Source organism: Melozone crissalis, unplaced genomic scaffold (genome assembly GCF_028551555.1).
Source record: "Melozone crissalis strain CALT ecotype California unplaced genomic scaffold, PUWL_Pcris_2 ptg000023l_1, whole genome shotgun sequence".
Taxonomy (NCBI): domain Eukaryota; kingdom Metazoa; phylum Chordata; class Aves; order Passeriformes; family Passerellidae; genus Melozone; species Melozone crissalis.
Window position 1 is genome coordinate 21490952 of NW_026535801.1, and position 11704 is coordinate 21502655.

Here is an 11704-nt window from a genome sequence, read left to right on the forward strand (position 1 = left end):
TACTGATCAGCTGTTGTGATATATCTATGACAACAATTAAGAGTCCAAGAGGAAGTAAAAAAATTCAGATCCATGAGATTTTATAATTTTCTGGGTTTCATTTTTATGTTTATTGATAAATCTAGCATTTTGTAGCATTTCTTTCTCTGAGCCAAAAAAGCTTGCTGCTAGTACATTAAGAAATTAATCTTAAAAGGAACTTTTCTCCAGTTCTCGCCTTTGCTCTGGAATTGTGTGGTCAAGTGACTTAAGTCTTGTCTTTTTACCTTGATATCAGGGGAGGAAAAGCAGTGTTTTGCCCTGGGTAACACAGTTTGTGTCACTGGTTACCAGGTTACAAACATATCTTTATTTTCTCTTAGTCTTAGTTGCTCAGTGTGTTAAATTAAGTGTCCTGATTTCAATAGCAATATTCCTTACTGCTAAGGCTATGAGATTTGATATTTGAAAGGAAGCCTCTTGAGTGGAAGGCACCATATATAATTTGGAGTGCTATTTAAATAATATCTGCATGGAATAGTTCATAACTTTTGTCCTGACAAGGAGATCAACAACTGAATCATACCTATGTGGTTTCTGAGCTGTTCTTCCTGCCACATTTCAGAAGCTGACAGAGTTACCCTTGTGACACAGGTGTGAAGTAAAGGTGACAAACACTGTACAGAGTTTTACAGGAGTTAACTCAGGATCAGTCACAGATATTCAGTTAATGGTTAAAAATTGCCCTTCCTTCTCTTAGTCCCATGATCAGTTCAGGAGAACCAAGTTTTCTTAAATATCAAACAGTATTTAAAAGTAAGCATTTTAAGTGAAGGCAAGCTCTAAATTTATGGAGTTAAAATAAGACCTCAATAGGGTGGAAATTTTGATGGGCCATTGTTTGAACTCCTGATATGCACTAAAGCAAATTTCATATTTATTTCCACAGGGAAGGCAAACTGCTTTTCCTAGAAAAGGATCAAAAGCATCAGAGTGGATATGCCATGTTAATAATAGGAGGTGGGACAGTGAGGGTGGGAGAACTGATGGGACACTCACGGTTCAAAGAATTCAGCACTTTTCATTTGTGCTGGAAGAAATGTAAATTATGTCACCCTCACCTCCTAGTGCAAAGTTATCACACAGACAGTCACTAAGTGATACTGCTGACACTAAAATGGCTGGAATGTTATTTACTTCTATTTATTTCTATTGGAAATCTTACAATATCTTATTGCAAATGAAACAAAAATCCACATATAAGAAGAAAGAAACAAAGGTTTGTCTGTAGTTTCAATGCTGGATTATTGTTCTATCTCAAAGCTAATTGAAATCCAAGATGTTTGTATCAAAGCTGTAATGAGACACTGACAAATACCTTTCTGCCCCAGTGGAAATGTAATCTTTCTGTGGAACATTTTGTCCTGGTAAATTCCATCTGCAATAGGCACAGGCACTTTGCATTTGAATCAAGAAGGTCACTCCTTTGGATCCGATGATATAGTGTACACTCCACTTGCCTTTAGATGAAATTGATCCTTTACTGCATTGAACATAAGAATGTGCATTTTTTACACCTAATTATCTTATTGTTTCATCTAAATGAATTTGGAATGCTAACACCACCACCCCTTTTTGATCTTTGCACATATCCCTGACACAATTCTCTGAAAAGCCTTATTTCTTTGACAGGAATACTTTAAAATATTCTGTTGCATTTCTTTGCTAAATAAACCAGAATAAAATCAGTGAATTGAATATTTCATAACATTTCCCTCACGTTGCAGCAGTAACACCACAGTTCTATGTATAATTACTCAAACTTGTTTGAGTAATCTTCTTAGTACCTAGTAACTACATATTCAGCATTTTGGCTGTTTTACTCATAAATAATGCCATTGACTTCAGTGAAGAGAGGCATCATAAAACTGAATGGCAGTTGCACTGTGTTCACTCTTCAGTGTTAAAATTTTCATTACCTTTGGAAAGGTGACTTTTTTATTCTTTTAATATAAAGTAATTTGTACTGAGTGTATGTAAAAAAGTGTGTAGATTATTTTTACAAAAACAAAGGGAAGAAATCTCTAGCTATGGAGGGGCTATTGTGAAATGCATAAATGGCAGCTAGGTGTCTGCAGGTATGAACCTGTTCTTATTTAAATCAATGGAAATTTCAGTGCTGACTGCAGTAAATGCTGCATCAAGACCCCAGCTCTTTCAAAAAATCAATTAAATGCTCTTAATAGGCTTTCATGCCTTTGAAAATCTTTCTCTCAATTACAGATGGAAACCAATCAATTAGGCCTTAGAGTTCATTTTGTTAAAATAAATCTCACAATGTTGTGCAAAATGAAGTAAGATGCTTAAATTTTCTGGCTTTTATTTATCCAGAAGGATTAAGCAGTATCTGTGATTGTCAAACCACCTTGTTCTATTTGCTAGGGCATGTGGGACTCAATAGAATGCTGATGTGACTTTGGGTGTTTTGGATTGTTTCTGCACTGTGAAGAACAGTGCTGGTACTAGGAATTTGAGCAATGAGAAATTGCTCTGTCAGGACATGGATTAAAATTAATTTTATATAGACTTTTCAAGTGATATTGTAGCAAATAGAAATTCTGATTTAGTGTCTGCTAAGAAAATGTTGAAAATACTTTTAGAATTTTCTTAAACAAATAAAGTTCATTAATAGTAGATACAAAAAATATAATTATTAACGAATATTAAACAGTATTTAGTGTAAAAACACTGGCTTGTTCTGATCTGTATTAATTTTGAATATTTCATTGTTCATAGGAGATCCAGTGGTGGCTGAAGAGTGCATGACACAAGCTGGCAGGTGGTACAGGTAAGATTTGCATAAAGCAAATTTCTCCATTTCTGCCATGTTCATCTGCTGTCATTCAGGTGCCATGAGCTGTTTCCTTAAACTGCATTGTTGTGAAGTGTAGATTTATCTGTGTCACCTTGAGGTCATAACATGTGTTCTTCACTGTGCTCTATTTACCTAGAACATATTCTTCTGAAATCTTAGGTACTTATACTGCTTTTATAGATTTAAAAATTACAGCATTAACATCTATTTTGTGTTTTGTAATTTGTGATTAAGCTGTATTTTACCTAGATATGAGACAGCATATTTATTATTACAATTTTTCCATAAACGAAAATTATGTAATGTAGGTAACATAGCAATACTTCATATAGTATGCATGTTACCATATGCATAGTTCCTACAGTAAAGATGTTGAGGTTGTTATTAATTTTATTTATTAAATTCAGATACTGAGTCCAGACAAAAGATGGTCTAAATACCTTAAAGTTGTTACAAAACCAGAGAGAAGATAAACTTCAGGAGAAATTTCAAAACAGAAAAAAATTAAAAATGGTGTTTGAGGGGATATTATAATTAGGAGGGAAAAGATTTTAAAAATAATAAAAACAAGGAACTACTGCATTTGATAAGTATTTAATGAAACCAGCTGTATCTTTATGTACTTGAAAGTCTGATCCTCACAAACTACTGAGTGGTTCTCTTCAAACAAAAAACAGAAAAAAATGTGACAGTCTGAGAACAAGCATGGAAAATATTGGTCTAGAGATAATTGCTTTGAAAAGTTATTTTAAACTAATGAGAAGTTCATAAAAGAAAAGTGCCATTTCATCCAAATAAGTGTAATAATATCAGCTAATGCAGAAACACATTCTGGGAAGAAAAAATAAGCATTGCAATGCCTGGAATGGCCAGTATGGAATAGAGAAATGTGTCCAAGCGAGTAAGCATCAAATGAAGGATTATCCCTACTTGTGGAGAATCCATTCCAGCAAGTAATTGAACCATGGACTGCTGCATCTCAAATTCGTAGGACTCCCCAGAGAGCTGAAAGGGTCTCTGCAGATTCTGTCATCAGTATGCCAAAGATCTCTGCTCTGTACTGTAGTGCTCAAAAGTAAGTGTTCCCCAGATTTCCATTCTTAAAGGATTTCTTTCAGAATACTGATCAAACCTTGATGTTCTGAGTTTTTAAAGGCACAGTGATGTTTTGCTGTTGTTTTGCATGTGAATGCAAGAAAGAAGTTCTGATTAAAGTTCTAAAATTAGAGCAAAAATGTTATGTTCTGAAATAGCTTGAAAGGTAAACAGAAGGCTACCAAGTGTGTAGGCTAACCACAGAAAAAGAGAGAGGATACGAGTTTAAAGAGAAATATTTTATTCTGTACTTAGCTTGAAGTGAAAAGAGACTGTGCCAAGCAAAAAGCAGAAAGACAGCTAGGTGTGCAAAACTAGGTGGCAGGACACTGGGGAAGTGTGCAGGATGAAGCTTCTGAGACTGCTGAATAAAGGTGTGGGGTATAAATTAGAACTGATTTTGTACTGAAGGGTGTGCAAAACCGTGATGCTAGAATATATTGATGCAGGAACATCCCACATGTATTGCATATATCTCAAACACCTTCTAGAACATTGTGCTAGACCACACAACTGTCTTTTACTAGGATGCCTGTTTTGTTTGGAAAAAGATTGCACATGAGATTATGGCTCTGAACTCGAGAGGTAATGTGATCTGTAGAATCAATACTACAAAAGACTTCACAATTTTACTGGATTTTTTAAACTTTGTGTTTTCTATATCTCCTGCCACACGTTCAGATGGAAGGCTAACTACAGTATGTTAGAGTTCTCACACCATCAGGAAACCTGTGACACATTTTAAACTTTCCTTTAGAAACTCAGTTCTGTCTTAAACACCGTTCACTGATTCATTCTGCAAGCTTTCTTAACTTGATTTTGATTTGATCCTGTGTACAGCTGCATAAAGATTAGAGTTTATAATAGGATTAGGGTTTATCATACACAAACTATCCTGAAGAGTCAAGAGATTTTAGTAGAATCTGCCAGCAGCCAGAACTGTGCAGCCAAGTCCAGTTAAGATATGGTTAAATGCTTTTTGCCAACCTTGAATAAAATATACTGTTGTAAAACTGACAACAGCTGAGAAACAGAAGCATATATTAAAGTCAATGAAAGCTAATTGGATGAGCTCTCTGTCATCAAATTCAATGTGATTTGGTTGTATATCCAGAAAGGAAGCTTCATGTTCATGAAAGCTAGACTTCAAGTGACACTGCAATGAATTGAAGCAAGTCTCTACTAGTGCTTCTTGACCTAGTAAAACATAAAAGATTTTTCATTTTGTTTATTCTGTAATAAATGGCTGCATGTGTATGATAACAATGCATAAACCATATTGACTTGCAGAATGTTAAGCTCACTTTCTAGATGAGATTTTTCCTTATTTCAAGCAACAAAGAAGTATTCATAATTTTAGCTTCAGGTGGATACGAGAAGAATTTATTTTCTTTGCAAATCATGGCAAATTGAGACTTAGTTTAGGGTTTTACATTTTGCCCCCTTGCTTTTAGAGTGGAGTCTTGCCTTCCTTGGGAAATTCCCTGCATTTTGATGCAAACTTTTTCCAGTATTTCAAAAAATTGCATTTTCTGTGGGCACTGTGGGTTAACAGAAGACAACTGTCTGCCAAGTGGCTGTAAATGATTTCAAGTTGCACAAGTCTGCCTTATAAGCAAAAATCTTTCCCTGTTTAAATGTCTAGAGAAGGTAATTAAAAACTGTAGAATGTGCAAAAGGCTATACAGACAATGAATTGCTACAATAATTGTAATGATGCACAGTTCTACACTCACCCTTTTCTCTCTGCTGAAGGACACTGTGTAGAAGGCAAATCTCTGCCTGACAGATTCTGATGAGAGTTTTTGTTAATTACACTTTCCTTACAAGGGGCACCGTGTCACTTCTATATAAAAACAGTACATTGCTTCTATTATAGTTGGACATTTGCATGAAACCACAAATAGTTTCCTTGCTTATCTGTGTTCCTGCCTTGAGAGCAGTAGCTTTCTTGCCTTTTATGAATTGGAGCATAATCTAAAAGAGAGGATGAATAAAATAATTGACCAAGAATATAGCTTCAGATATTGTTGTCTGTGTGCCCCACTCTGTCTTTCCCTTTTCTGCCTCTCCCTAGGGGAAAAGCAGTTATCTTCCTTACGCTAAATCCAGTTCCTATCACAGCAATTGTAAATCTTGGCATCAGTCTCACAGCAGAATAAAAAGTCAGATCAGCAGGAAGCTTCCACATAAGAGCAACAGGCAGCTCCAGGAGGAGGAAAAAAACTACAAGAAAAAAAAAAATCTTTTCAAACTCTTCCATTTATTTTCTTTCAAAAATAAAGGATTCTACTCATTAGAAACCCTCAGGTTTCCTTGTATTTTTAAAGATAATATGGCTTCAAAGAATGACAACTCATTATTCAGCCAGTCTTTCAAAGCCTTTTATTTCAAAGCTTCTTTCTGAATAAACAAATCTATAAAGAGAACAAATTGTAGTTTCTTCTTTTCCTAGTGTTTTACATAGAGGCTACACAAGCTGTCTCCTCTCAAAATGAGGCAGACTTGAAATTACAAAGTAACCAAAAATCGTTGGATGTAGCTGGTGGAATTAATTTTATGTATTTTATCTACAGACTGGCTCTAAAGCCTCAAAAATACTTTTAATTGAAAATTCAAAGTTTTAGATCAAAACCCCAAGGTATTTTTTATTACTGTTATTATTTGCTTAGAAATGTTTAAATGTTTAGAGATAGGCAAAGGAACACTAAGTATAATAAAAATAACTATCATAAACATGGTGACAGTGTAATAAAACTGATACTAGGGTTTGCAATATAATTTCAATTTGTACTTATTGGGCTGATGTACAAAATGTCCTTGTAACCATTTATTACATTCCACAAGAGCTAACTTCAGAGGAAATGAGTCCTTTAAGGCATTAGGAGGTACTGTAAAAAGTAAAATGTCCTCAGAAGAACTGGAGAAAGGAGTTCGGAATAAGAAGGAAATGTTAATTAGTGAATGGAGCACATGTACCTCAGTGGCTTGGAAAGCATCATGTTAGAAAGTGCCAAATAATACAATTTGTAGGAAAATGTGCAGAAATGTCTGAATTCTCACAGGATTGTAGTCACCTCTTCACTTAGGAAGACCAAGGCATTGCTGTGATGAGCTCAAACCATGTGTAGATTCCTTGATAGTTTCTTATAGTTAGTACCTGAATTACAGTTGAAAATAAAAGGAGATTCAGAGTACACCAGACTCCATGATGGCTGACATAGGCTTACAAAGGAAGGAATCAAAAGAACCACTCTGTGTGATTCTGTGCCAGAATATTGGACTTCATTCTAAAAGCAGGTACACATGGAGTACAAGTGCAGTCAGAGACTGGAGTAACAGGGAACTCTCCTGTCCCTGAAGACAGCTAAAAACTCTGGAAGCAATTCTTAAAAATACCTTTTTTTTTCAAAGTGAAGTGACTCTGTGGAGTTGCAATCCTCATCACCTAAAAGTAGGGCTGGTCTAGCATCTGCCAAAGGCCGTTTTGGTAGTGCTTGCCACCTAGTGGATTACTGCTTGTATACACATGTGAGCAGGATCATCTGCCACAAAAACAAACCATCACACTATTAATCACACTAATATTTGATTGTATCCTGCAGAATTTGAGTACTACTCAGTGGAGTTTTTTATTTTGTTAAATGAAAAGCTTGTGAGAATTGAACTACAAATTGCAAACATTTTCAAAACTTTTATCTGACAGCTGCATTTGCGACTATGACATGACCTGGTGACCAGCAAAATAATGGAATTGAGAGCCAATGAGTAGTCAGTGTAAGTGGCACGGAGTCAGCTGTAAACTCAAGCCCCATGCTAACATATGTTGGCTGAAGCTCTATGGTGAGTACATTTGGTGAGCATAACTGAGCCTGTTGAAATTTATACCCATTGTTTCTGCTTCTTTTGTAAAAATTCACTGGGGTCCTGTCATTTTTTTAGATTTATGGTTTTCATATAGTAGTAACTAGATTTTCTCAACATTACTTCTCTTAGCTGAATTGCCTGGAATAGTTGTCATCCGTTTTGTTCACCTGGACTTGAATTTCTACCTGATTAATAGTTTACCCCTCATTACTGCCCACTAGTCTTAAAGAGGTCACAAGTGTTGCTCATACCATAACACAATGCAAATATCTGTATCGTAAATTACAAAGGTTCCCTCCACTACTTAAAAAAAAAATTCTCCACACAAATGTAGTCTTCCTACCAAAATTTGAGTTCCCTCTTTCAATTTTAAATACAATTGGGCTTTTACTGAATTTTTAAATAATCACCATATTTTAAAAACATGGACTATCTTACCAGAATTTTCCCCAACACATCCAGCCTACAGACAAGTTAAGGGAAGTTCTCAGCAACAGGGAATTGTCAGGTTTGAATACAGCAGGTTTTCTGCTATGTTGATGTTTATAATAGTATGTTTTTTAATTCATGATGATGAAAATGTTGGAAAATTTTAGCCAACAGCTTATGGTATTCACAACTAATTTATGCTGTATGCTTTCAGAATTTCCAATTAAACTTATTAAACTGAAGAATACCTTAATTCTTATTTGTTACCAATATGTTCATACAGATGATTTTACTTTCATAGCATTTAATGATCATTAACCTATTTATGAGTAACTTGATATGTGGATGTTGAATTGTGTAAGGTTCCATGGGGTCTGTGCTTAGTCTGGCTGTTACTTATCTGAAGGCATTTCAGTCTTACAGTGCATTATGTTACCATTATGTATCAGAATTCTTGATCTTCCCAATTGCATTCTCAGGACAGGATAGTTTTGGTTTGTTTTTTACCTCCCTCTAACAACTGCTGTGAGGAAATTCTGTTATGATTAGAAGGTGAAATACTAATTGTTTATACAGTGAATTCTTTCACTTTCTGTTAAATACTATGTTTCTAAGACAACAGAATACATAAATTTCATCATAAAGATCACCATAAATAGTTGAAATTAAGACATATGTAAGAAACTTTGTACAACCATCCTTCCATTTTCAAAAAGTAAATTACAAATAATTTGATCTTTATCCAAATTTAGAAAGTTGTCTTTTAGTACCATAATAAAAATCTGTACTCAGTAGTATCACAAGCTCAAAAAGTCACTTTTATTAATATGTAAAAAAGAATAAGGAAAACAGACATTATAATTAAATATTTGCTCTCATCTACAAATAAGTATTTTGGATAATAAAATAAATTTTTAGGTTCTTGTGGACAGTTAAAAACAGAGGAAGGAATGTTCTGAAGTAAAAGCAAAAGAGACTTCTGAAATAGAAAATATTTGGCAATATCTCTTAGTCACTCAATAAAATATCCATGTAAACAATTAATCCATATTTACATTATCATATGCAATATTCTTGGCTACGTGTAGTAAGATGTATACATGTCATTACATTCAATTTTAGAATCCAATTTGCACCATCATTTCTCAGTTCCTTAATGTTAGAAAAAACACTCTTCTGCTTCTGTGCATAGTACTGTATGACAGCATGTACATATAGTATTTTTTTTCTCAGGCAACTGAAAAAGATAGCACTTTCAATGTCAGGTTTTGTAACTTCCTGTTTTTTAATAGGAATCCAAACCTGGAATGTAAGCTCTACAATCACAGTCCTGTAAAAACAACCATGTAGATGATTTCCAAACATGCAGAAAAATACCCATGGTAAAGTTAGAGTTCTACCTTCCATTTGTATCTCTGAAAATACATTTTCATTTCCTATGTTGCTACTGTATTTATATAACTCATAAATACAGGTAAGAAAGTTTTCATGAAAGGAAAGGTAATGGAAGGCCACTTTGAGGAGCAGGTTTAGGACTATTAGTCTCCAAAGAGTAATTCCTGTGCATAGTACTGATGCATTTTTATTTAGCATTGAACTAACCTCATTTTTTTGCAAGGATACTTAGAGGCCTTTTAAATCAATTTAGAATTAAGCCAGAAGTCTATAGTATGTTTTGTCAGTTTTAAATTGCACACACCAAGGTTGATCAAGGTTTAGGAGCTCACAGCTACTGCATCTCATGTGGACCTCCCAAAGATCAGCCACAATGCACATGAGAGATCACTGATTATCAATTCCCCAAATGCAGTCTTCCAGCTTCCATTGAGTTCCTACTATCATGTTTAACCTCTAAGTTGAAAACCAAAATTATGTTCTGGGAGGCTCCCCTCAAAAGGTTGCTAATCCTTGTTTTTCAGTTAGTTTGATATCACAGAATCACAGAATGGCTGCAATTGGAAGGGACCCAGAAGGATCATCGAGTCCAGCCCTTAGGGAAATGGCCCAGTTGGGGTTTGACCCCACAACCTTGGTGTTACTTGTACCTTGCACTTGATGAGAATAGAGAAGTAAAGAAATGCCACCATTCTTTTTTCAAGTAGCACTCCCCTTGAACAGTACCTGGAATACAATGGAAACCAGAAGACATGCTGCTTATTTAACAGCATACAGAAGCAAGCACCTAAAAGCTGTTCATTTCAATACATCCAACTCAGTGCTGTAACAAAAGAAGTCACAGATTCTGTGTTTTTTCCAGTACACTGTACAGTTACTTTCTTCCAGAACAATCCCTAGGCAACTGACTACCTTCCATACAAACATATACTTTTATTATGTGACCTAGTACTATGCAAGGATTGAGTGAGCTCATTTTCACAGGTGGATGAGGCACAGTAACAGGCAATACATAACAATTTAAAATGCCGTTGCCTGTGTGAGTGCAGTATAGAAAGCTGCATAGTAAATTACTGCAAGTGAGCTCATTTATTCACTTCCTCTGTCATGCTTCACTGTTTGATTCATTGCACATTGTGGGACTGGAGAAGTGCTCACACATTAGTTTAGCAGTTTAGGTTAGTGTTGCTTCTGTCATATCTGAATTGTACATTAAAAGCAGGTATTTTCTACAGTGGAAAAATACACCAATGTGAGGCTGGTCCCAGTCACCCACAAACATATAATTGAAACCATAGAACTCTGGGATGTGGTCCTTGAGTACCAAATGGTGCAGCAGAAAAGTTTTTAAAATATTTTATTATGCTAGCTTTCTATATTGCATTCCCCAAATAATAAAATATTATTAAAAATCAAAGACCAGGAACTGAGGCACTTCTTGTCAGAGAAGACCCAAAATAACTCAAATGTCCAAAATAGTTTGTACTAACACACAGTAAACTATAAAAATGGCATATTTGTTGAAGAGTATTGTATTAAAATGTTTTTAAAAGCTGGAGTAGATAAAAATTTATGTAGTATTTAAAAAATAGGAAATTATTTGCTGTCTACAGCTATCTATATTCCAGCATGAACAGTGGTAAATTTGTATTTGTAGTGGGCTCTGCAGCTTTTACAAGAGATAATAGAATGGCTCATCATTTTGGACATGTGAAGTCCAAATAATCTACTATAATTATTCTTCCATATTGTTTGTATCTGTGAAATTACTGAATGAGCATAACACATTAATACTTCAATTACTAGAAAGAGCTATAAAAGTAAAGTGCCAGTAGGGACTCCTCATTTTTAGAGAAAATTGCATTCTTTAAAACTGTAATTTCAAATTAAAAAGTCATAGTTTGTATAGATTGCTTACAGACTAAAGCATGCCTTTATGCCTGTGATAATAATGCTTTTGATGTCAGTGTGGAGATGCCCAAACTGGCTTTCAGTTAACAGGTACCATTTTATTAAAACAGCAAAGCTCACCTGTGTCTCAGAGAAGGTATTTCTCACTTGAAG

General features: G+C 34.9%; 1 protein-coding gene across 1 annotated transcript in view; it reads left to right on the forward strand.

Moving 5' to 3' along the window:
- Positions 1-2797: 2797 nt before the first annotated feature.
- Positions 2798-11704, forward strand: part of METTL8 (methyltransferase 8, methylcytidine) — a 64960-nt gene continuing 56053 nt past the window's right edge. Inside the window, exons 1-2 of the mRNA XM_054278464.1 lie at positions 2798-2827; positions 7656-7792. The gene's annotated coding sequence lies outside the window, so the exon portion shown is untranslated. The remainder of the gene's footprint in view (positions 2828-7655; positions 7793-11704) is intronic.